The sequence below is a fragment of the Jaculus jaculus genome, chromosome 10 (genome assembly GCF_020740685.1).
Source record: "Jaculus jaculus isolate mJacJac1 chromosome 10, mJacJac1.mat.Y.cur, whole genome shotgun sequence".
NCBI lineage: Eukaryota > Metazoa > Chordata > Mammalia > Rodentia > Dipodidae > Jaculus > Jaculus jaculus.
Window position 1 is genome coordinate 27,382,520 of NC_059111.1, and position 26,687 is coordinate 27,409,206.

At 44.0% G+C, this 26,687-nt stretch overlaps 1 long non-coding RNA gene and 2 other non-coding genes across 3 annotated transcripts; all 3 read left to right on the plus strand.

The window, feature by feature from the left end:
* The first annotated feature begins 9,995 nt into the window (after window positions 1-9,995).
* Window positions 9,996-11,515, plus strand: LOC123464064. The gene is made up of 6 exons (XR_006639330.1): window positions 9,996-10,083; window positions 10,540-10,595; window positions 10,673-10,751; window positions 10,840-10,906; window positions 11,133-11,196; window positions 11,399-11,515. It is a non-coding gene; the product is annotated as an uncharacterized LOC123464064 (long non-coding RNA).
* Window positions 10,969-11,040, plus strand: LOC123464270. Its single transcript, XR_006639499.1, has one exon. It is a non-coding gene; the product is annotated as a small nucleolar RNA SNORD50 (small nucleolar RNA).
* On the plus strand, window positions 11,241-11,313 carry LOC123464269. Its single transcript, XR_006639498.1, has one exon. It is a non-coding gene; the product is annotated as a small nucleolar RNA SNORD50 (small nucleolar RNA).
* Window positions 11,516-26,687: the final 15,172 nt, after the last annotated feature.

Sequence of the window (26,687 nt, forward strand, 5' to 3'; positions counted from 1 at the left end):
GGAGGTAATATGATTGAGAATGGAATTTCAAACGGGAAAGTGTGGGGGTGGGGAGGGAGGGAATTACCATGGGATATATTTTATAATCATGGAAAATGTTAATAAAAATTAAAAAAAAAAAAAAAAAAAAGCTGGCTTTCTGGGCTGCAGAAATGGCTTAGCGGTTAAGGTGGTTGCCTGCAAAGCCAAAGAACCTTGCTTCAATTCCCCAATATCCACATAAGCAAGACGCACAAGGTGGTGCATGAGTCTGGAGTTCGTTTGCAGTGGCTGGAGGCCCTGGCATGCCCATTCTCTCCCTCTCTCTCTCTCTCTCTTTCTCTCTCTGCCTCTGTCCCTCTCTTGCTCTCTCAAATAAATAAATATATATTTTTTTAAATTTTGTTTATTTTTTATTTATTATTACTTATTTGAGAGCAACAGACAGAGAGAGAGAGAGAATGAGCGCACCAGGGCCTCCAGCCACTGCAAATGAACTCCAGATGCATGCACCACCTTACTGGCTTATGTGGGTACTGGGGAATCAAGCCTTGAATTGGGGTCCTTAGGCTTCACAGGCAAGCGCTTAACTGCTAAGCCATCTCCCAGCCCAATAAATAAAAATTTTTAAAAAGCTAGCTTTCTCCTATCCTCCTTCACTGTGACAAAATATCTAACAACAGAGCTTAAGGAAAGAAGGGTTTGGTCTGGAGAGATGGTGCAGCCATTAAGGGCACTTGCTTGCAAAGCCTGCTGGCCTGGCTTTGATTCCCCAGCACTGGTGTATAGCCAGATGCACAATGTGGCACGTGTGCCTGGAGTTTGTTCACAGTGGCAAGAGGTCCTGGCCTTCTCATTCTCTCTGACTCTCTCTCTCTCTCTCAAATAAATAAATGAATAAAAATATGTTTTAAAGCCGGGCATGGTGGCACATGCCTTTAATCCCAGCACTCAGGAAGCAGAGGTAGGAGGATCACCATGAGTTCAAGGCCACACTGAGACTACATAGTGAATTCCAGGTCAGCCTGTGCTAGAGTGAGACCCTATCTCGAAAAACCAAAAAAAAAAAACGAAATTTTATATATATGTATATATATAATATACATGTATATGTATATATGTATGCATAATTCTTTTAATTTTTAATACAAAGCACTTGCCTGCAAAGCCAAAGGACTCAGGTTCAATTCCCCAGGACCCACCTAAACCAGATGCACAAGGTGGCACATGCAACTGGAATTTGTTTGCAATGGCTAGAGGCCCTGGTGTGTCCATTCTCTCTATCTGCCTCTTTCTCTTTATCAAATAAAAACTTTTAACTTTTAAAAAAAATTTTTTAGAAAAAAGAAAAGAGGGCTGGAGGAATGGTTCAGCAGTTAAGGAGCCTGCCTGCAAAACCTAATGACTGGGGTCCAATTCCCTAGTATCCGTGTATAGCCAGATACACAAAGGGGAGAATGCCTCTGTAGTTTGTTTGCAGTGGCTGGAGGTCCTGAGTGACCATTCTGTCTCTCTTCTCTCTATCTCTCTCTGCTTGCAAATCAATTAAAAAAAAAAATTTAAAGAAAGAAGAAATTGGGAACTGGAAGATAGACCGGCCCTTGGAGGTGCTTGCATGCAAAGCCACGATTCAGATTTCCTGTTAAGATGGTGGTGTAGGAACCACGCCAAAGCAGCCTAAGGGAGGAAAAAGAAAAAAGAAAAAAAAAAAGGCAAAATACACTCTTCTACTAAAAGTGAAGGTGTATAGTAAATTACCAAGCACAGCAGAGAAGTAGGAGAGATCCAGAGCGTCTAGAGCCCACAGACGCAGGCAGAAGCCGCTCCAGCAGCGCAGCGGCACCCAGGTCTGCATGGCCGTAGTTGCCAGGCTTGGCCTGAGCTGCAAGAACAGCCAGGTGAGGGGATTCTCCACTCACACCAGCCTTCTCGCAAACTCACAAAACAGGAAGAGAGGATGTCAGGGACCAGTGAAGCAGCTCATGAGGAAGATCGTGCGGACCACCGTGAGAACTTCAGCCACCATCCACAGCCTCCCCTCCCCCCCCCCACCAGCGCAAGCGCCAGCATGCTCCAGAGACTGAGGAAGGGAACCCACCTACACAGCACCTGGCACAAGTAAGCAAAGCAGCCACCCACCTATTCAGCCAGCCTACCTGAGCCCACAGTGCAGCAAAGAGGGATCCATGCCAGCACACAGCATAATTGAGACCAAAGCCATCCCGAAAGGTATTTGGGATTACACCAGATCAGTACCCACCAAATAAGCCTGGTATATAGGCTTGCATTGGCAGTGTTAGTTTCACCTTCCATGCCACGATAAATTATATCTTAAATCTGGTGAATGGCCGGATTTGCCATTCTCAAATAAGCTAGATTTGGGGCTTGTCATTTGTTGCTTTCTGATTTATAGCGCTTTTGTCTCCTCTCCTATCGTTCACTGGGGCAGGGTCTCATTGGGGCAGGGTCTCACTCGGTCACAGGCTGACTTGGAACCCTCTATAGACCAGAAATCTCAGCCTCCCAGTTGACAGGATTAAGGGCGTGGGGGCAACACACATCCTTAGGGACTGTGACTTTGTTAGAGGATCTGTTTGTCATAATACCTAGTCTTACATCAACAGAGGTGCTGGTTTCCATTGAATGTGTGTATTGTTTAGTTAAATTTTAGAATTTGCCTGCATTTTGTTCCACCCAGCCTGCTGGAATATTCTCATAGCAGGCAAACCCAACACCTAAGGTCACTTTTGTGGTGACTCTGAGTCTTAAGGGCCACACCTAGCACCTTAACCTCCTACCCTGAAGAGATATAACATCAGATCGGTTGATACATCTAATAATACTGCAAAGCCAGGATTCAGTTTCCAAGCCACCCTTATAAAGCAAAAAGGAGTTTGTTTGCAGTGGCAAGAGGCCTTGGTGTGTGGCATGTGCGCACACATGTGATAGTTGGGCTGCAAGCATAGCTGAGTGGTAGCTTGCTGTGCCTACTTGAGATCCTGAGTTCAATCCTCACTACTGAAAAAAAAAAAAAAAGAATTTATTTTGGCTTATGGCCTGAGGGTCCAATCCATCCTAATGGGAAAAGTGTAATGGCCAAAGCAGTTCAAGCTCTGTTGTTGTTTTGTTTTGTATTTTTAGTTTTTTCAAGGTAGGGTCTCACTCTAACCCAGGATGACCTGGAACTCACTCTGAAGCCCCAGGCTGATGTCAAACTCATGGCAATCCTCTTACCTCTACCTCCCTGAGTGCACCACCATGCTGGACTCATTTTCCCTTTATTTTTATTGTTTTGTTGTCGTTGTTGTTTAGTCTGGGGCTTCAGCCCATAGGATAGCATCACCTATATTCAGGGTGGTCTTCCCTCCTCAGCTAAAACTCTCTGGAAACACCCTCACAAGTGCACCCAAAACCTCTCTGGAAACAACCTCGTAAGTGCACCCAAAGGTGTGCTTCATAGGTGATTCTAAATCCTGACAAGTTGACAATAACGAGTAACTATCACAGGAACAGAACCTTTAAAGGAAGAGGCCTAGTAAGGTCGTTTGGTCACTGGAGGTGTGCCCTTGGAAGGGATCGTGGAACCCTGATCCCCTTTCTCTTCTCATTCACTTCCTGGCCATGAGGTGAGCGGTTTTCTTCAGCTGTGCACTTCCAACACTATTGATACAGCCTCACTGAGGTCCCGAAGTAGGAGGATAAACCAGCCATGGGGCTGAATCTTCCAAAACTATGAGCCAAAGTTAATGTTGACTATCTAAGGATACAATGAGGAAAACATTCCAAAACACAAGGTTAAAAATATATTTAAAAAATATATACCAAGAGTTGGGCACAGTGGTTCACAGCACTCAGGAGGCAGAGGTAGGAGGATTGCCAGGAGTTTAAGGCCACCCTGAGTCTACATAGTGAATTCCAGGTCAGCCTAGGCTAGAGGGAGACCCCCACCTCAGAAAAAAAAAAGAGCCAGGCATGGAAGCACATGCCTTTAATCCCAGCACTCGGGAAGCAAAGGTAGGAGGATTGCCATGAGTTCCAGGCCACCCTGAGAATACAGAGTGAGTTTCAGGTCAGCCTGAGATAAAGGAGATAGAGTGAGACCTTACCTACCAGGGCTATAGAGATGGCTTAGCAGTTAAGGCTCTCACCAGCAAAACCAAAGGACCCAGGTTCGATTCCCCAGTACACACGTAAGCCAGATGCATATGGTGGTGCATGCATCTGTAGTTCATTTGCTGTGGCTTAAAGCTCTGGCATACCCATTCTCCTCTCTTCCCCTCTTTCTCTCTTAAATAAATAAATAAATAATTTTAAAAATATATATTAGGGGACTGGAGGGATTGCCTAGTGGCTAAAAGGTACTTGCTTGCAAAACTCCTGATGTGGCTTCAATTCCCCAGTACCCATGTAAGGCCAGATGTTCAAAGGAGTACATATGTATGGAGTTCATTTGTAGTGAAAAAAGGCCTTGGTGTGCACATTTTCTCTCCATCTCTATCTCTCCACTTTCAAATAAATAAACTAATAAAAATACGTTTTTTAAAATATGGCTTGAGCTGGGTGTGATGGCACACACCTTTAATCTCAGCACTCAGGAGGCAGAACTAGGAGGAGCACCATGAGTTCAAGACCACCCTGAGACTACATAGTGAATTCCAGGTCAGCCTGGGCTTGAGCCAGACCCTACCTCAAAAAAAAAAAAAAAAAAAAAAAAAAAAATATATATATATATATATATATATATATATATATATATATATTGTCTGAGATGCACAAGGTGGTGCATGCATCTGGAGGCCCTGGCATACCCATTCTCTCTCTATCTGCTTCTTTCTTTCTCTCAAATAAATAAATAAATAATATATGGGCTGGAGATGGCTTAGCAGTTAAGCGTTTGCCTGTGAATCCTAAGGACCCTGGTTCAAGGCTCGATTCCCCAGGACCCACTTTAGCCAGATGCACAAGGGGGCACATGCACCTGGAGTTCGCTTGCAGTGGCTGGAGGCCTTGGTGCAACCATTCTCTCTGTCTCTTTCTCTCCCCCTCCCTTTCTCTCTGTGTGTCACTCTCAAATAAATAAATAAATAATGAACAAAAAAATAAAGTTATACTCTAAAGAGTAAAAAAAAAAAAAAAAGAGCCTTGCTATACGTGGTGGAACACGCCTTTAATCCCACCATTCAGGAGGCAGAGGTAGGAGGATTGCTGTGAGTTAATTCCAGGTCAGCCAGAGTAAGACCCTACCTTGAAAAACCAAAACAAAAAAAAAAAAGGAAAGATCCTGAAGATTTTGTTTAATTGTATCAATTTCTGTTTTCATGTGAATTTATAAGCTGCAATAAATTTGAATGAGATTAATCTTGTCTAATATAAGTAAATGAGTCTGTAGACTCTGCTCTCCCCAAGCTAAACAGAACAAAAGAACAGTACTTGGAATTGTGTTCTTCGTGGTTGTCATGTTGGTAAAGCACTAATATGTAGAAAATAAAGCTACTACACAGTGCATATGTATGTGTGCGTGTGTCATATTAGTTGTGTTGAAAGTTGGATGTACCCTTCTTTATTAAAAAAATATTATTTATTTATCTGAGAGAGAGCGAGAGAAAGAGCAGTGTGATAGAGGGAGAGAGAATGGGCACACCAGGGTCTCTAGCCACTGTAAATGAATTCCAGACGCATGTGCCACCATGTGCATCTGGCTTATGTGGGTGCTGGGTAATCAAGCCTGGATCCTTAGGCTTTCCAGGCAAACACTTTAACTGATAAGTCATCTCTCCAGCCCAAGTCTATACCCTTCTCTTTTTAAATTTTTTTTTGTTTACTTTTATTTAGTTATTTGAGAGACAGAGAAAGAGGGAGGGAGGGAGAGAGAGAGAGAGAATGGGTGTGCCAGGGACTCCAGCCACTGCACAAGGGGGCACACAAGTCTGGAGTCCGTTTGCAGTGGCTGGAGGCCCTGGCACACCCATTCTCTCTCTCTCTCTCCCTCCCTCCCTCCCTCTTTTACTGTCTGTCAGTTGCTCTCAAATAAATAAATAAAAATAAACAATTTTTTTAAAATCAGGCTTTTTCAAAAAAAAAGCAAAAAACAAAAAGACCCTTTGGGAAGGTCGAAGACTTACCTGTTTTCATATTATGTTTGAAAAATACTGCATGTGGGCTGGAGAAATGGCTTAGCGGTTAAGCGCTTGCCTGTGAAGCCTAAGGACCCCGGTTCGAGACTCAATTCAGCAGGACCCACGTTAGCCAGATGCACAAGGGGGCGCACGCGTCTGGAGTTCGTTTGCAGTGGCTAGAGGCCCTGGCGTGCCCATTCTCCCTCCCTCCCTCTCTCTCTCTCTCTCTCTCTCTCTCTCTCTCTCTCTGTCAGTCTCAAATAAATTTTTAAAGAAGTACTGCATGCATCAAAACTCATTAAACATTTTTTAATGATCAAAATGATCAAATGGCAGTTTGTTTCAGGAAAGGAGTGTTTATTTTTAGCATAATGAGTTCTTCAAGGACATTTTTAATTTTAGTAATTACTTTCATACAGTCATTATTAAGTCACTTCAATATCTGGTAGCAAATTGCTTGACTATTTTAAGTGTGGGAATGTGGAGTCAAGGACTGATGGCAATTTTCTCAGTTCATCTTTCTGTTTCTAGAAGTAGTAAACTGGTTTTTGTTTGTTTGTTTGGTTGGTTGGTTGGTTGGTTGGTTGGTTTTCCAAGGTAGGGTCTCACTGTAGCTCAGGCTGACCTGGAATTCACTATGGAGTCTCAGGGTGGCCTCGAACTCACGGTGATCCTCCCACCTCTGCCTCCCGAGTGCTGGGATTGATGTCAGTCTTTTTGTCCTCTGTCCTCTATGTCATAATGATGATAGACTCAGAATTGTGCAGGTCTTGGCCGGGCGTGGTGGCACACGCCTTTAATCCCAGCACTCGGGAGGCAGAGATAGGAGGATCACCATGAGTTCGAGGCCACCCTGAGACTCCATAGTGAATTCCAGGTCAGCCTGAGCTAGAGTGAGACCCTACCTTGAAAAAAAAAAAAGACTGACATCAATACAAAAGAAGAATTACTTGAAAAACTGAGAGAGGGAGACAAAAAAGGACAATAGGATGGAAATATGATCAAATTATAGTGTGTTCATGTGTTAACACCTTCAATTATGGCTGGAGAGATGGCTCAACAGTTAAGGTGCTTGCCTACAAATGCTATTGATCTGAGTTTGATTTGCCAGTACCCTCGTAAAGCCAGATGCTCAAAGTGGCATGTGTCTGGAGTTCATTTGCACTGGCAAGAGGCTCTGGTGAATCAGTTCTCTCTCTCTTTCTATCTCTTTCCCCCCCCCTCTCTTTGCTTCCAAATAAAATAAAATGAAAAAAAAAACTTCAATTAAAAAAAAATAATACCAGGAGTGGTGGTACACACCTTTAATTGCAGCATTTGGGAGGCAGAGGTAGGAGGACTGCTGTGAGTTTGAGGCCAGCCTAGGACTACAGAGTGAGTTCCAGGTCAGCCTTAGCTAGAGTGAGACCCTACCTCCAAGAAATAAAATCTCAGCACTTGGGAGGCAGAGGTAGGAGAATTGCCATGAATTCGAGGCCACCCTGAGAGTACATAGGAATTTCAGGTCAGCTTGGGCTAGAGCAAGACCCCACCTCAAAAAGCCAACAAATAATTAGTATGAAAGGTGTCATTTAAAAGAGTAGAATAGGGCTGGAGAGATGGCTTAGCGGTTAAGCGCTTGCCTGTGAAGCCTAAGGACCCTGGTTCGAGGCTCGGTTCCCCAGGTCCCACGTTAGCCAGATGCACAGGGGGGCGCACGCGTCTGGAGTTCGTTTGCAGAGGCTGGAAGCCCTGGCGCGCCCATTCTCCCCTCTCTCTGTCTTTCTCTCTGTGTCTATCACTCTCAAATAAATAAATAAAAATTAAAAAAAAAAAAAACAAATAAAAGAGTAGAATAAGGCTGGAGAGATGGCTCCGTGGTTAAGGTGCTTGCCTGCAAAGCCCAAGGGACTGAATGAAATTCAATTCCCCCAATACCCATGTTTAGCCAGATCTGAAATTCATTTGCAGTGGCAGGAGGACCTGGTATGCCCATAATCACTCTCTCTCTCAAATAAATAAATAAATAAATAAAGCTGAGCATGGTGGCGCAAGCCTTCAATCCCAGTACCTAGGAGTTAGAGGTAGGAGTATCGCTGTGAGTTCAAGGCCAGCCTCAAATTACATAGTGAATTCCAGGTCAGCATGGGTTAAAGTGAGACCCTACCTCAGAAACCAAAATAATTAATTAAAAAACAAAAGGTAGAATAAGCCAGGCATGGTGGCATACACCAATAATCCCAGAACTCAGGAAGCTGAAGCAGGAGGATTACCATGATTTCAATATCACCCCTGACAGGCTTCTGAATGTCTATATGCATAGGAATGACTACATCCTTGTACTGTCTCATAGAAACTTTTGAGTATTTGAAATGTAGACAGTTCATATTGAAATGTACTATTGATAGTGGTTACGGTGCTTGCCTGTGAAGACTAAGGACTCAGGTTTGATTCCCCAGTACCCACATAAGCCAGACGCACAAGGTGGTGTGTGAGTCTGGAGCTCATTTCTAGTGTGACTGGAGGTCTCAGTGTGCCCATTCTCTCTGTATATCTGCCTCTTTCTCTCTCAAATAAATACCAGATTTAAAAATACCATGCACAAGAATATAAAATCTTGGGCTGGGAGATGGCACAGAGATTAAAGGCACTTGCTTGCAAAGCCTGACAACACAGATTTGATTCCCCAGTACCGACACAAAGCCCGATGCACAAAGTTGCCCATGCATCTGGAGTTTGTTTGGGGCAGCAAGAAGCCCTGGGGCACCTAATCTCTGTGGGCAAAAAAAAAAAAAAGGTAAATAATTTTTAAAAATTCAAGGCTGGAGAGATGGCTCAGAGGTTGAAGGCACTTATTCGCAAAGCCTAGCAGCACTGGTTCGATTTCCCAGAACCTACATTAAGCCATATGCACAAAGTAGTGCATGCATCTGGAGTTCATTTGTAGTAGCAGGAGGATCTGGCTCACCCATATTCACTCTTTGAGTCTGCCTCTGTCTCTTTTTCGAGATAGTATCTTGCTCTAGCCTAGGTGTTCTCTCTCTCTCTAAAATAACTATTTATTTAGTTATCATTTACTTTTTGTTGTTGTTGTTGTTACTATTTTGTGTTTCGAGGTAGTGTCTCACTCTGGCCAAGGCTAACCTGGAATTAACTATGTATTCTCAGGGTGGCCTCGAACTCATGGTGTGCAGGGATTGAAGGCGTGGGCACCACGCCCGGCATAAGTTTTTTTTTTTTTTTTTTTTTTTTAAGCTAGTCAAGTGTGACCTTGAGCGTGAAGATGTGAACGTCAGGTCGTTTGCAGCTTGCTTTGCAGGAAGACGGAGCGGGCGCCAGCGCTCAGCACGAGGCGCGGGGCGCGCCGGGCGCCGGGCTGGGTCGCGTGCCGCGCGGCGGGGTGGCCCTCGGAGCGGCGCGGTACTCTTTCCCCTACGGAAGGATTTCCAATTTTCACCCGAGGACTTCTGCCCGCCAATTTCCCTTTCCGGCGTTTGACGGCCAGTACTGGCCAAGCTCCATCGGCTGTCGCCGCCGGGGGACCCCTCCCTCCGGCCCGCGCCGCAGAGCCAAGTGCACTCCCGGCGGCTGCTGTTCGCCCTAGCCGACTTGGCTCGAAGCAGGCGGTGACCTCGCCTGCAACAGCGGCTGTTAGTTTGAATTCTGGCGCCACTCCCACGCCACGTAGGGCCGAGTCGCCCGCCAGACTCGGAAGACACGACTGCTGGGAGCGTGTCTGCGAGCGGGCGCGCGCCGGGGATCGCACACGGGCACGCGGCGGGCGGGCAGCGCGCGCGCACCACGCCCGGAAAGGCCCGGAAGAAAGGGGCCGCCGCGCGCTCCCGTCCTAGTGCCTCAGGGGAAAGGCCACGCCCCCTACGCGCTCCCTCGCCCAATAGGAACGAGAAGGAGGAGCAGCCTCGTTCTCACCCAACGGAGGCTATATAGGGAGCTGCGGGCCGCGATGCTCGCTCTTTTACGACGGGACGGCGGAGCTGTTTGAGATTTTGTAAGTGGGTGGGCGCCTGGAGGAAATAACCGGGCGAAAGACATGAGACGAGGTGAAAAGTTGGGCATCAGGTTCTGTAAAGCCGCCTGGGAGGTTTGAGCTTTGCGCGCCTGTGGGAAGCTTGTGCCCCGAAGCGCGCTGCTGGAGAGGGAAGGAGACGGACGTGGAGCGTAGGCTTGAGTCTCCTGCTAGGCCTCGGTGTGGCCAGGCCGGGGACCTCCGCTGCTCTGCACCCCAGCAACGGTGGTATACTAGGTATTATTAGGAACAAGGGACATCTATTAGGTGCGCCCAGTCTGTCTCCTGTCGCGGGATTATTTACAAGTGGGCAGAACCTGCGGTTTGCGGGACTACGCAGCGTTGTTCCCAGGATTTAAAAATACAATTTGGATTAATGTGTAGGAGGGGCTAATGCTGAAGAGTGGGTCACAAAGAGGAATAACCCTTTCCCTGCAGGAACAATGGCGCTGAGGTTTACTGGATCGGCCGAGACGTTGCGTAGAGATGCCCAGGTAAGGCCCTTTGGGCTTAGAGCTAGTACAAGCTTAACAGAGACGGTGTGTCATTTGACATTTGCTTCTTTGATTAGATGCATCACAAAGTCCCAAAGCATCTGAGAGGATGTTTAACAGAAAATTACTTGCTTACCGTCTGCCCATCTTAACCAGGTAAGGATTCAACCGAGTATTTCGTGACTGAACATTGTCTTCAATATACGGGTAGTGAGGTGGTTTTGTTTTGTTTTTTTTTTGTCAGTGAACAGTTTCCGGATTGCTTATGAATATTGTGCTTATGAACCCCTGACTGGCCACTTAATTTTGAAGTAAGTGTTCTATAAATCTTGGTCCACGGTAGAAGTGCATATTGCGTTAGACATAATGGTCTAATCAGTGATGAACTCTATCCCGAAGCTGATTACCTGAAGAAAAAACCACATACGGATTCGGCTTCTGAGATAAGACCAATAGGTGTAGATAAAACTCTAAATTATTCATTGTGTGAATTTTTTCTCTTTGTTTCGTCAGCTCACCATAACTTTCTGCCAACAGGGTTGTTGCCTGTCCATTTTGATAACTAGCTTCACTGTAAAGTCCCTGGAGTGCAAAAATTTCTGTAAGTGAAAATTTACTTTTTTTAATAGTTAATGTTCTTGGTCTAATCTGTGATGAACCTATCCCGAACCTGAATTTCCTGTTGAAAAACCTTTATTACGGATCTGGCTTCTGAGATAGACCATTATAAATGCTAGTCACTTTATGGTGAGTAATTTAAATGTTGATTAGTTGTCATTTATATGCTTTTCCTTTCATTTTAGGGCCAAGGGTTGAAGACATACTTCCCTGTTGCAAAACATCCTGAAAAAGGCAGACGAAAAGAAAATAGTACAATTTTGGATGGTGCTGGTTTAAAAATAATAAACTTTGGAATGATGTTTTTTGTAATATTTTATTTTTGTTGACTTGAGAGAATGGGTGCACCAGGGCTTCCAGCTACTGTCCAGATGCATGTGCCACCTTTGGCATTTGGCTTAGGTGGGTCCTTTGGCTTTGCAGGCAAGCACCTTAACTGTTTGGCCGTCTCTCCAGCCCTATTTTGGTTTTTGGAGATAGGGTCTCACTCTTGCCCAGGCTGACCTGGAATTCACTATGTAGTCTCAGTGGCCTCAGACTTGAAAAAACCTGCTCTACATAGCCAAACTTTAGGCCAGCCAGGGCCTCCTACCTCTGCCTCCCAAGTGCTGGGAAAGGCATACACCATCATATGTCTGGCTTAAACTTGCATGTCTAAGCCAGTATGTATGTTAATCTGCCACTTCATGTACCCAATTCCGTATTGTGATAAATGGTACTACAGCTGTGTAGTGAATATAAACTGCATTTCCTTTAAATATTGATCCACTAAATGAACAGCATAATGCTATGTCTTGGCTGTGGTGAATATTCCAGCATTTCCTACTGGATTCACTTAACTTTATTGACATCTTCCATGTATATGCTGAATACAGCATGATCATAATCCCCTCCACTGACTCTACTCATGTCACATGTCCCCTCCTGTGCAGGTTTTCTGTAAGTAGCATCACACACTGAAGTCAAGAAAGCTATGGCCACATTTTCTTCAGTTCATTATTAGTTTTATTTGAGATTGACAAAGGCAGATAGAATGGGTGCACCAGGGCCTCCAGCCACTGCAAATGAACTCCAGATGCATGCACTACCTTGTGCATCTTACCTGGATCCTGGGGAATCGAACCTCAAACAGGGTCCTTAGGCTTGACAAGCATGCTAAGCTCTCTCCAGCCCACATTTTGTTTTGCTGGAATTGTGTAGTCTCAGGCTGACCTGTCAGCCTACCTCTGCCTCCTAAGTGCTGGGATCAAAGGTATGTGCCACTGTGCATATTTCCTTTAACTTTTTTATTGACAGTTTCCATAATTATACAATAAATTAAATCCTACCCCCACTTTCCCACTCACAACTACACCCTCCAAATCCCCTCAGTCAACTCAATCTCTTATTTTGTCATCTTTTCTCTATTATGAAGGTCTTGTGTAGATAGTGCCAGGTACTACAAGGCCATGAATACCCAGGCCTTTTTGTGTGTGGAAGAATGCATTGTTAGCAGTCCTAGCTTTGCTTTGGCTTTTAGATTCTTTCTGCTACTTCCACAAACACCTGCTACTTTCAGTAACCATATATTACTTAGGGATGCTGCTACTTTTCTATTGTGTGGGACCATGTGTTGGACAAGTCCTACCAACTACAGACCCAACTTTTTATTTTTTTAAAAAAATTTTATTTACTTGACAAAGTGGGAGGGAGAGAATGGGTGCATCTGGGTCCTTCGGCTTTGCAGGCAAACACCTTAACTGCTAAGCCATTCCTCCGGGCCCATTTTACTTTTGGAAACAGAGTCTCTATTCCAGGCTTGGCATTAAACTGGTGACCCTCTTACCTCAGCTTCCTGAATAATGGGAATAAGAACATACTTGTGTTCAGGTGGGTACGTGAGGGTCTTAATACAGTATCTTGCTAATTTTAGATTGGACTTGGTTTTCCAAGTTCTAGATACGCAGTGAGACTGTTGTATGCTGTGTGCCCTGTACACAGGCCAGAGGATGTGTCATCCCTCCTGTTGCTCATCCATGGAGTCTTGCTGATTCAGGAGCTTAGCTGTTTTTGTGAGCTCCAGCAATTCTCCAGTCTCTGGTTGCCACAGGACTGGGATTACAGATGTGTGTGCCAGGGAGTCAAACTGCAGTCTTAAACTAACCTCATGTTTGCTTGCAACAGGCTCTTGCCCACTGACCTGTTCATTTGTCCAGCCTCTCTTTCTGTTTGGGTGTTGGGAATTAACCCTACACTAATTACACACTACCACTGAGCTGCAATCCTGTTCCTCTTTTTTTTTTTTAGATTTTAATCTAGTCCAGGCTGCCCTGGAATTCACCGTGTAGTCTCAGGGTGGCCAAAGCCTCCCGCCACTGCAAACTAAGCCCAGATGCAAGCACCACCTTGTACACCTGGTTCTTTGTGGATACTGGGGAATCAAACCTGAATCCTTAGGCTTTGTAGGCAACTGCATTAACCACTAAGCCATCTGGGATCAAAAGCTGCCACGCCTGGCTTCTAGAACAAAATTTGAGACAAAAACCATTACCCTTTCATCAAAGCTGGCAAAACACTTAGGAAACAAAAGTTGTGAAATATTTGACCTCTTGCTGAAGTTCCTTCTGTATTTCCTTACCTCCCAATGAGTCTTAATATATCCCATTTATTTAGTTGACATAATGCAGGTTAGTACTGTGCTTTCTCTATGCACTAGATAGTACTAGTCTCTGCCAACGAGGCCAGAGAAGCACTTTCAAGTCAACCTATACAGAGATACAAAAGGAGGGCCTGGAAAGATGGCTCACCACCTAGGGCACTTGCCTGCAAAGCCTAGCACCTAAGATAACTCCCTAGTACCCATGTAAAGCCAGATGCACAAAATGACATGTCTAGAGTTTGTAGTGGCTGGAGGTTCTGATGTGTGCCTATTTTCTCTCCCTCTGCTTGCAAATAAGTGAAAAAATAGTTTTTTGTGTTTTTTTTTTTTTTTTTTTTTTTAGTTTTTTGAGGTAGGGCCTTGCTCTAGCCCAGCCTGATCTGGAATTCAGTATGTAGTCTCAGGGTGACCTCGAAATCTTGATGATCAGCCTATCCCCCCCACCCCACTGGGATTAAAGTTGTGTGCCACTACACCTGGTTTAGGATTATTATTTTTCCGAACATTTTTGTTTTTGTTATTCTTTGTTGAAGCAAGCTCCCACTATATATCCCTGGCTGGCCTAAAGTTTGGCTATGTAGACCAGGTTTTTTAAAAAGCCTTGCCAAGGCTGGAGAGGTGGTTTAGCCATTAAGCACTTGCCTGAGAAGCCTAAGGACCTCGGTTTGAGGCTTGATTCCCCAGGACCCACATCAGCCAGATAGTTGCACAAGAGGGTGCACGCATCTGGAGTTCATTTGCGGTGGCTGATGGCCCTGTTGCGCCCATTCTCTTTCTGTCCGTCTCAAATAAAAATTAATAGTGAATTCTAGGTCAGCCTGGGCTAGAGTGAGACCTACCTTGAAAAACAAAAGCTTGCAATTCTGTCTCTGTCTATGCTGGAATTGTAGGCATGTGCCATCATACCTGGCAAGATAAATATTTTCCGTTTTGTTTTTGGTTTTACAAGGTTCTTGCTGTATCCAGGCTGACCTGTAATTCACTGTAATCTAAGGCTGGCCTTGAACTCCTGAGTTCTGGGATTAAAGACGTGTTACCACTATGCCCAGCAAGAGAAATACTTTTTTAAAAAATATATATATTTTTTTAAGGTTTTATTTATTTATGGGAGAGAGAATGGGTGCACCAGGGTCTCTAGATACATGCACCACCTTGTGCATCTGGCTTAACCCGGGTTCTAGGCAGTCAAACCTGGGTCCTTAGGCTTTGCAAGCAGGTACCTTAACTGCTAAACCATCTCTCCAGCCCAAGAAAAGTATTTTCTATCAGATTTAAACATGTAGGTTTGAGTCAAGACCAACTCAGATTGAGGGAAAATACAGTTAGGCATTAAAAAACACTTGACACAAGTATTATATAGTCTAGAACCAGAGTGTGACAAGTTTGGATGCCAGTAAGATGAGTAGATGTGGAACTAGTTAACCAGTACTAGTTAAGATTAGGGGCCTTAAATTGTTAGCTTGATAAGGAATTTACCCTTCGAACACATCAATGGTGTAGAACTCCCTGGGGACTCAAAAACCTTGATGTGGCCAGGCATAGTTGCACATGCCTTTGATCCCAGCACTTGAGAGGCTGAGGTTGGAGGATCACTATGAGTTCAAGGCCAACCTGGACTACAGAGTGAGTTACAGGTCAGCCTGAGCTAGAGACCCTGCTTTGAAAAACCTTGACTTAGGAAAGTACGGGGGGAGGGGGAAGAGAGGTTATTATTATGGGATATTTTTTATAATCATGGAAAATGTTAATAAAAATTGTGAAAAGAAAAAAAAAACCTTGACTTAAAGGGACCTGGCTATTATTATGACATACATTTTCTTCCTTAATTTTTTTTTTGTTTGTTGGTTTTGGTTTTGTTTTTTGTTGTTGTTGGTTGTTTTTTTTTTTTTTTTTTTTGGTTTTTGGAGGTAGGGTTTCACTCTAGGCCAGGCTGACCTAGAATTCACTATGTAGTCTCAGGGTGGCCCTTGAACTCATGGCGATCCTCCCACCTCTGCCTCCCGAGTGTTGGGATTAGATCAAAGGTGTGCATCACCCTGCCCAGATTCCTACTGGTTTTACAGGTTGAAAGAATTTACATGTTAGGCTTCAGTTACTCTTGCCACCTGGAATTCTTTTGTCTGTGCCTTATACTGAGCTTCTAGATATCTACCATTTGGTGGTTTCTAAAAATAGTTCTGTTGCCAGAAACCCATATGTACTGCACTTGGTTTCTCAGTCAAGTGTTTTCTGAGCTGAGTAACACACCTTATAAACTTGCTGCCTGGGCTGGAGGGATGGGTCAGTGGTTAAGGTGTGTGTCTGTACAGCCGGATGCACAAAGTGGCACATGTGTTTGGAGTTTGTTTGCAGCGGCTGGAGGTCCAGGCATGCCCATTCTGTCTCCTCTCTCTCTCTCTCTCAGCTTGAAAATAAATACAAATTAAAAAAAAAAACAAACTTGCTGCTTGCCCAGTATGTGTGTTGTATTTATAACATCAGTAGTTCAGTTGGAATTAGGGACATTGAATATAAATTTTTTGTTTTTGAGGTAGGATCTCACTCTAGCTTAGGTTGACCTGGCACTCTAAAGTCCCAGGCTAACCTCAAACTCACAGCAGCCCTCCTATCTCTGCTTCCTTAGTGTTGACTTTTAAAAAATATACATAACTATAGAGAGAGAATGGACATTCCAGGGTTTCTAGCCACTGCAAATGAACTCCAGACACATTCACCACTTTGTGCATCTGGCTTCATGTGGGTACTGGGGAATAAACCCAGGCTGTTAGGCCTTGCAAGCAGGCACCTTAAATGTGCTATCTCTCCAACCCTATGTATATTTGAGACAGTTATACTCTGCAGACCAGGCTGTCCTCAGATTCACAGTAACCCATAAACCCCAGCTTCCCAAGTGCTGAAATTACAGGTGTGAGCTACCATAGCCAATTTAGAGTCTGCATTTGCTATAGAGTCTCTTCTTTATAATTAGATCCTCCTTCCCAATCTTCTCCCCAACAATTGGTTCTAGATCAAAACAGTATTTATAGTGTAGTATGTTAAAAAAAAAAAAAAAAAAGCCTGACTGACTGTTGCCAGTGCTTCCTGTTTTGCTCCACTGCACTGGTGCTACATGCTTGGTTGGGTATACAGGAATATGGTAAAGGCTGAGTCATGGGTTTTTAGACATTTTATGGACAATCTTAGGGCAGGGAAAAGGAATACTTTTTTCTTTTTTATTTATTTATTTTTGAGACATCGAGAGAATGGGCACGCCAGAGCCCCTAGTCACTGCAAATTACAGACACGTACACCATCTTGTGCATCTGGCCTACGTGGGTTCTGGGGAGTCAAACCTAGGTGTTTAGGCTTCACAGGCAAGCACCTTAACCTCTAAGGCATCTCTCCAGCCCGTGGAATATTTTTTCAATATGAGAACCAGAATCACTGGTCTCATTCTTGGGAGTGTGAAATTCCTGACCTCACCTCTAGTCCACTGCTGAGATCTCAGAATGCTGTAGCTGTGTCAAAGTTACACCAGGAAATCAGGGCTTCATTTCAACAGAATCTTAAGGGTCATGGCTTTTAATGTCTGTCTATAGTGGGGTTTTTGTTGTTGTTGTTTGTTTTGTTTTTCGAGATAGAGTATCACTATAGCCCAGACTGACCTGGAATTCACTATGTAGTCTCAGGGTGACCTTGAACTCATGGGATCCTCTTATCTATGCCTCCCAAGTGCTAGGATTAAAGGCGTGTGCCACCATGCCCAGTTAAAATATCTTTATTTGAGGGAAGAGAGAAAATGCCAGAGTCTCTTGCTACTACAAACAAACTCCAGATGCACACACCACTCTGGCTTTATGTGGATACTGAAGAATCAAAGCCCGACTTGCAGGCTTTGCAAGTAATCACCATTAACTGCTGAGCCATCTCCCCAGTCCTTTATGGAATATATATCTTACATGTCCCCAACAGCTCAGTCCTTACCTAAGGTACTATTGGAAGGTGAGGCTATTTGAAAAAAACGGTCAGTGGTCCAGACGTGGTGGCACATGCCTCTTTAATCCCAGCACTCAGGAGGCAGAGGTAGGGAGATCACTGAGTTTAAGGCTAGCCTGAGGCTGTATAGTAAATAACAGGTCAGCCTGGACTAGAGTGAAACCCTACCTCCAAAAACCAAAAAAAATAAAATAAGAAAAATGTCATTGGTGGTGTGCCCTTACAGGACAGGCTGGAGTTCTTTTTACATGTTTTTAAAAATATTTATATGGGCTGGAGAGATGGCATAATGGTTAAGCACTTGCCTGTGAAGCCTAAGGACCCCGGTTTGAGGCTCGATTCCCCAGGACCCACGTTAGCCAGATGCACAAGGGGGCACACACATCTGGAGTTCATTTGCAGTGGCTGGAGGCCCTGGCGCGCCTATTCTCTCTCTCCCTCTATCTGTCTTTCTCTCTGTGTCTGTCACTCTCAAATAAATAAATAAATAAGAAATTTTTAAAAAAATGTGTGCCACGGGCTGGAGAGATGGCTTAAAGCACTTGTCTGTGAAGCCTAACGACCCCGGCTGGAGGCTCAATTCCCCAGCACCCATATTAGCCAGATGCACAAGGGGACACACGCATCTGGAGTTCATTTGCAGTGGCTGGAAGCCCTAGCACGCCCATTCCTCTCTCTCACTCTCTCCCTCTTACTCTATCACTCTCAAATAAATAAATAATAAACAAAAATTTTTTTTTAAATGTGTGCCGCCATGCCTGGCTTGGACTGGACCTCTGACCCTCCTCCTTGCTATTTGGTTGCCCTGAGGTGAATAGCTATGTTTCACTATGTGCTCCCCACCATGATGTTTGCCCTTGCCAGAAGCCCACAGCAATGGCTCCAATAACCATGGACTGAGATCTCTGAAGCCATTAAGCTCTTTTGAGATCATCTATCTCAGGTATTTTGTAACAGTGTCATAAAACTCAAATCAAGTACCATGAAATCCCAACTTATTTGAGAATGCAGTATTGTTATAGTTACTTAATCTATTCTAGATCTCTTGAAAAGAGCAATGGAGCCAGGCATGGTGGTGTGCTCCTTTAATCCCAGCACTAGGGAGAAAGAGGTAGGAGGATCTCTGTGAGTTCAAGGCCAGCCTGTAACTACAGGATGAGTTTTAGGTCAGCCTGAACTAGAGTGAGACTCTATTAAAAAACAACCTCCCCTGCAAAACAGCAATGAAATAATGGAAGAGGTATTTCAGATTACACATAAATTTTATTATTTGAAAATGATAACATTACAAATGTTCAGGAAACATTTCTGTAATTCGTAGGGAAGTTTCTCTGAACCTGTAGCACATATATAAGAGATTATTCACTATGATCAAGTGGGATTTGTCCTCAGGATATAAGGATGGTTCCACATGAGACAAAATAGGTAACAGGTCACATAAGAAGAATGAAGGATAAAAGCTACACAATCATCTTGATAGGAGCAGAACAAACCTACAGCCAACATCGTACTGAATGAGGAAAAGCTGAGATTTTCCTTGAATGAGGAATGAGACAAGAATTTTCACTTTCACCACGCCTATTTAATATAGAGTTGGAAGTCTGCCAATGCGGTAAAGCGAGAGAAAGGAAATCCAACTAGAAGACAAGATCAAACTATTATTTACAGACAGGATTTTTTTCTGCTGTTTTTAGGTAGGGTCTTGCTCTAGCCCAGGCTGACCTGGAATTCACTATGTAATCTCAAACTGACCTCTAACTCATAGTGATCCTCCTACCTCTTCTTCTCAAGTGCTGGGATTAAAGGTGTGAATCACCACATCTGGCTAGACATGATTTTTTTTCCCCCTGCATGATTTCTTTTTTCCAAAGAGCCCAGAGATCATTCAGTGTCCTATATTGCTCATCCACATGTTTTCCTGAGAGTGTCTCACTGGAACTGGGAATGGCTGTTTTTGGTCATACTGGCCGACCAGTGAGCCTTAGTGATTCTCAGTTCTCTGATACCTACAGAACTGGGGTTGGCTATAGGTAAATGTAGCCACCCCCAACTGTTTATGTGGGCGTTGGGGAATCAGACTCAGTAAATCAGGCCCTCGTGTCTGTGTGGCAAGCTTTCTTACATGCTGAGATATCTTCCCAACCGCAACAGCATAATTTGAAAATTTTATATTTTGGGCTGGAGAGATGGCTTAGTGGTTAAGCACTTGCCTGTGAAGCCTAAGGACCCTGGTTCAAGGTTTGATTCCTCAGGACCCACATTAGCTAGACCCACAAGGGGACGCATGAGTCTGGAGTTTGTTTGCAGTGACTGGAGGCCCATTCTCTCTTTCTCTCTCTCTGTCACTCTCAAATAAATAAAAATAAACAAAAAAATTTTTAATTTATATTTTATGTATTTTATTGAGAGAGAAAGAGATATATAGAGAGACAATATATATAATATAGAGAGAGGCCAGGGCCTCTAGCCACTGCAAATGAACTCCAGACACATGCACCACCTTGTGCATCTGGCTTTACGTAGGTATTGGGAAATCAAACCTGGGTCCTTAGGCTTTGCAGAGAAGTGCCTTAACCACTGACCCATCTCTCCTGCCCAATAGCATGGTCTTATGTGTAGAGAACAAGGATGCCAGGAACAAACTTAAAGCTGATCAATAAGCCGGGTGTGGTGGCACACACCTTTAATCCCAGCACTCAGGAGGCAGAGGTAGGAGGATCACTATACATTCAAGGCCACCCTGAGACTACATAGTGAATTCCAGGTTCCAGGTCAGCCTGTGCTAGGCTGAAACCCTACGTGTAAAAAAAAAAAAAAAAAAAAAAAAAAAAAAAAAAAAAAAACTGATAACAAATTCAGTAAGATCACAGAATATAAAATAAATGTATAACTATCAGTGGGCTGACAAAGTAGCTTGAGGTAGAACACTTGCCTAGCAGCGTCAGGCCCTGGGTTTGATCTCCAGCACAGCAAAAGGTAAACGTGTGTGTGTGTCTGTACATTCATGGCTGAGCACCCAGAGTTCTCATGAGTTATACATCCAGTCCTCAGCTTTTGTAAACACCAATAATAGAATTGCTATGAAGCTGAATGTGGTGGCGCACACCTTTAATCCCAGCACTTGGGAGGCAGAGGGAGAAGGATCACTGTGAGTTCAAGGCCACCCTGAAACTACAGAGTGAATTCTAGGTCAGCCTGGGCTAGAGTGAGACCCTACCTCAAAAAACAAACAAAAAAAGGAATTGCTAAGAAATTGCCCAGGCATGGAGACACATGCCTCTAATTCAAGCACTTGGGAAGCAGAAGTAGGAGGATCTCTGTGAATTCAAGGCCACTCTGAGACTACATAGTGAATTCCAGATCAGCTTGAACTAAAGGAAGACCTTACCTAGAAAAAAAAAATGCTTTGTCTCCCCATCTTTAATATTTCCCATTCTTTCCTTTTGATATGAGTCACCCTAACCTGGGTGAGATCTCTTGATTTCCATCTATATGGCACTTAGGGATACTAAGCATTTTTCATGTTTATGGGCTCTCATCTTCTTTTAAAAATTTCTTTTGGGGGGGTCGGAGGGATGGCTTAGCAATTAAGGCATTTGCCTGCAAAGTCAAAGGGCAGAAGTTCCATTCCCCAGGACCCATGTAAGCCAGCTGCACAAGGTGGCACATGCATCTGGAGTTCATTTACAGTGGCTAGAGGCCCTGGCATGCCCATTCTCTCTCTTTCTCTCCTCTCTGTCAAATAAAAAATAAAAAGTTTTAAAATTATTTTTATTTATTTATTTGGGAGAGGGTGTGTGTGGCAGAGAGAAAGAGAATGGGCCAGGGCCTCCTGCTGTTACAAACTCCAGATGCGTGTACCCCCATAATCCAAAATAAACCCTTTTGCCAAAAGTTGCTCTTGGGCCAGGCATGGTGGTGCACACCTTTGATCCCAGCACTCAGGAGGCAGAGGTAGAAGGATTGCCATGAGTTCAAGGCTACTCTGAGACTACATAGTGAATTCCAGTTCATCCTGAACCAGAATGAGATCCTACCTCAAAAAAAAAAAAAGCCAAAAGAAAAAAGGTACTCTTAGTCTAGTAATTTTTGCCAGTAATGCAAACCTGACTGCAATAGTAATAATGGTATCAGGAGTGGTGTCATTTGCTGCTAGACATCTGACTGCATGGCTTTGGCCTTTTGGAGCTGATTTTCAAGAAGAATGTGGATGAATTTGAAACTTTGGCCTAAGAGACACCTTGCAGTGCTGTAAGTACAGCTTGATGGACTATTCTGGTCAGAGTTGAAAGACCTGAATGCAGTAGGAACCATGGACTGTGAGGTTTTGCCTATGAGGGTGAAAAGAAGCTTTGTCTAGACTGGGCTAGAAGCAGTTTGTGTGAGAAGCTTGTTGTTATGCCTGTGTCCTGAGAACTTGTGCAGGGTTGCAGTGTGTAGAAACAGACTTGTGTGAGTAGAGGGATATAGCACAAAAGAGATCTTTGGGCCAAAACTGCTGCCTATTCCACTGCAATTATATAAGAGATTACAACCATTGAGATTGGGCCAGCTGACTTGCATTGGGACAACAGAATGCATGTAGACTCTTTTGAAGGGGCCTAAATGCTCAAGGACTGTCCTGTTCTTCAAGTCTGCTTTATTCCCCCCGGGTTAACAATTTGGCATCCTACCTGGTATTGTGGAGTATGAAAAATGCAGGAAAGAGAGGGTCATTGAATTTGCAACATGATCTTGTGTTTTCAAAATGACCATGGGTAGTGTGAATCAGGTTTGCTGGATGCCTGCATGGAGACCTATGGAACCATGAGGATGAACCATGGATTGCACTAGAGACTCAGTGGAAATGCTGGGACCATGAGACAGCTGCTAAGGAGAGCTGCCAGCCCCAGGTGAAGTTTTCCAGCACTATGAGTAGTCTAACTGAAGGTGTGGAATTGGAACTCAAGACACTTGTTACTGGCTAGAATTATAGGACTTGGAGACTTGTCATTGACTAGAGTTCTTGGACTTGGAGCTACAGTTTGATGTTTGCCCTGTTTAACTCTTGGTATTGCATGGGCTGGAGAGATGGCTTAGTGGTTAAGCGCTTTCCTGTGAAGCCTAAGGACCCCGGTTCCAGACTCAATTCCCCAGGACCCACGTTAGCCAGATGCAAAAGGGGGCGCATGTGTCTGGAGTTCGTCTGGAGTGACTGGAGAACCTGGCGTGCCCATTCTCTCTCTCTATCTCTGCCTCTTTCTCTCTGTCTGTCGCTCTAAAATAAATAAAATAACAATAAATCTTGTATTGCTTGAATATTTCTTTGCTATGCCCAATGCCATCTTTTATTCTGTGTTTATTCTGTACCACTTTTTTTTCTGGTCTTAAGGCTCAGTTCAAAGATCTTGGGCTGGGCATGGTGGTGCATTCCTTTAATTGCAGTACTTGGGAGGCAGAGGTAAGAGGATTGCCATGAGTTCAAGGCCACCCTAAGACTACATAGTGAATTCCAGATCAGCCTGGACTAGAGTGAGACCCTGCCTCAAAAAAACAAAAATTAAAAAAAAAAGATCTTGGACTATGGGAATGTCCAAACATCATTAGGATTGATAAAAACCATGGGGACTTTTAAAGTCAGAAGAATGCATTACATCTTATATCATGTATGGTTATCCATTTATGGAGGCCAGGGGTGGAATGTGGTGGTTCAATTCAGGTGACCCCATAAACTTAGGTGTCCTGAATGCTAGGTTCCCAGCTGATGGCAGTTGGAAATTAAAGCCTCGTGGGAGCAGTGTATTGTTAGGGGTGGGCTTATGGGTATTATAGCCAGTTGCCTCATGCCAGTGTTTGGCACACTCTACTGTTGTTATTGTCCACCTTATGTTGGCCAGGGGTGATGTCCACCTGCTCATGCCATTATTTTCCCCTGCTATCATGGAGCTTCCCCTCGAGTTCCTAATCAAAAATAAACCCTTTTTCCCCAAAAGCTGCTCTTGATTGGGTGACTTCTGCCAGCAATGCAAATCTGACTGTAACATCACATAAACCAGATGCACAAAGTGGTCCATATGTCTGGAGTTCATTTGCACTGGCTAGAGACCCTGGCACACCCACTGTCTGTCTTTATCTGTATATCTGCCTAACTCTCTTTCTGTCAAATAAATAAAAATATTTTTAGGCGTAGTGGTGCACACTTTTAATCCTAGTACTTGGAAGGCAGCTGTAGGAGGATTGCCATGAGTTCAAAGCCATCCTGAGACTACATAGTGAATTCTAGGTCAGCCTGGACTAGAATGAGACCCTACCTTGAAAAACCAAAGGGGGAATACACACACACACACACACACACACACACACACACACACATAAATATATTTAGAAAAAGATACAGAGCTAGGGAGGCAAAGGTAGGAGAATCGCCATGAGCTAGTCTGGGAATACAGAGTGAGTGCCAGGTCAGCCTGGGCTAGAGTGAGACCCTACTTCAAAAAAAAAAAAAAAAAGATATGGAGCAGCTGGAGAGATGGTTCAGTGGTTAAGGCAATTGCCTACAAAGTCTAAAGACCCAGGTTTGATTCCCCAGTACCCATGTAAGCCAGATGCACAAAGTCTGGAGTTCATTTGCAGTGGCTAGAGGTCTTGACTTTCCCATTCTGTCTGCCTCTCTCAGCCAGGCGTGGTGGCACATGCTTTTAACAGCACTTGGGAGGCAGATGTAGGAGGAATGCCATGAGTTCAAGGCCACCCTAAGATTACATAGTGAATTCCAGGTCAGTCTGGGCTAGAGTAAAACCCTACCTTGAAAACAACAACAACAACAACAAAATATATATATATATAAATAAATAATAAAAAAATATATAAATTAAAATATAGTTTATATACATAACAGAATAATAAAAATGAGATAGAGGGCTGGAGAGATGGCTTAGCAGTTAAGCACTTGCCTGAGAAGCCTAAGGACCCCAGTTCGAGGCTCGATTCCCCAGGACCCATGTTAGCCAGATGCACAAGGGGGTGCACGTGTCTGGAGCTCATTTGCAGTGGCTGGAGGCCCTGGCGTGCCTATTCCCTCTCTCTTTCTCTCTATCTGCCTTTTTCTCTGTCTGTCACTCTCAAATAAATAAAATAAACAATTTTTTTTAATTAGATACTTGCTTGACATGGTGCATGCCTTGTAATCCTAGCACTAGGGAGGTGGAGGCAGGAGGATCAGGAGTTCAAGGTCATCTTGAACTACATACCAAGCTTGAGGCTAGCCTGAACTACATGAGATTCTGTCTCAAGAAATGGAGGGAGAGGGGCTGGAGAGATGGCTTAGCAGCTAAGGTGCATGCCTGCAAAACCAAAGGACCCAGGTTCGATTCTCTAGGACCCATGCAAGCCCAATGTACAAAGTGATGCTGCACAAGGGGCCACATATGTCTGGAGTTCATCTGCAGTGGCTGGAGGCCCTGGTGTGCCCATTATCCCCCCTCCCCCCAACACACCTCAAATAAATAAAAAAAAATTAAATGGGGAGAGTTAAAATCCTTTCATTTGTTACAATATTGTTGGAACTGGCATCACTATATTAAGTGAAATGAGGTAGACAATTATGGGCAAGTAGTTTTGTTTAACCACTTATTTACTTATTCATTTTATAGTGCTAAATCGAACCCAGAACTCCATGGATTTTAGTCACATGTTGTACCACTGACTTAACCCTTATCCCTTGTATCCCACTTTTATGGTGTTTGGCCCATACCCAGCTAAGTGACTATTTTGAAGCAGCTAGTAAAATATCTCTATCACACTTCCAAGGCTCAGGGTCTAATACAGAAGAGGTGGCAGAAAGAATGTAAGAGCCAAAGGAAGGGTAGGACTCCTTACAACGTGCTCCTCCAGACACAAAATGGCCTGGATGTCCATGACCTCACAGTGCCTGACACTATCTACACACGACCGTCATAACAGGAGGAAAAGATAATGGTATCAAAATAAAAAGAGACTGAGAGGAGCAGGGGATATGATGGAGAACAGAGTGTCAAAGGGGCCGGAGGGAATTACCATGGGATATTGTTTACAATCATGAAAGTTGTCAATATAAAAAGAAAAAATAAATTAGACAAAAAGCAGCTAGTGGATATTAAATGTTCCCAACACAAATAAGTGAATTTGTGAGGTGCTAGTTACACTTGTGCCCTGAATCTGGTCACTGCACATTGTATACTTGTATTGAAATGCCACATTATGCTCCCATAAACATGTACTGTTACTGGTGTTCTTTAAACATGAACATCATGAGGCTAGAGAGATGGCTCAGTGGTTAAGAGTGCTTGCCACGCAAGCATGAGATAACTCCCAGCACCCACATAAACAGCACACCTGTAAGTCCACCCTGTAGGGAGCAGAGACTGGAGAACTCCAGATGCATGCACCACCTTGTGCATCTGGCTTGCGTGGGACCTGGAGAATCAAACCTGGGTCCTTAGGTTTCACAGCCAATCACCTTAACTGCTAAGCCATCTCTCCAACCCTCAAAATCTTCTTTTTAAAATATATTTTAGGGCTTAGCCGTTAAGTGCTTGCCTGTGAAGCCTGTAAATCCCAGTTTGAGGCTTGATCCCCCAGGACCCACCTTAGCCAGATGCACAATGGGGCGCACACGTCTTGAGATTTTTTTGCAGTGGCCTGAGGCCCTAACGCGCCCATTCTCCCTCTTTCTCTCCCTCTTTCTCTGTCAAATAAATAAATAAATAAATAATAATAAAAATTTTAATTTTATTGGGCTGGAGAGTGGCTTAGTGGTTAAGGTGCTTGCCTGTGAAACCTAAGTACTCATGTTCGACTCTCCAGGTCCCACTTAAGCCAGATGCACAATGTGACGCCAGCAC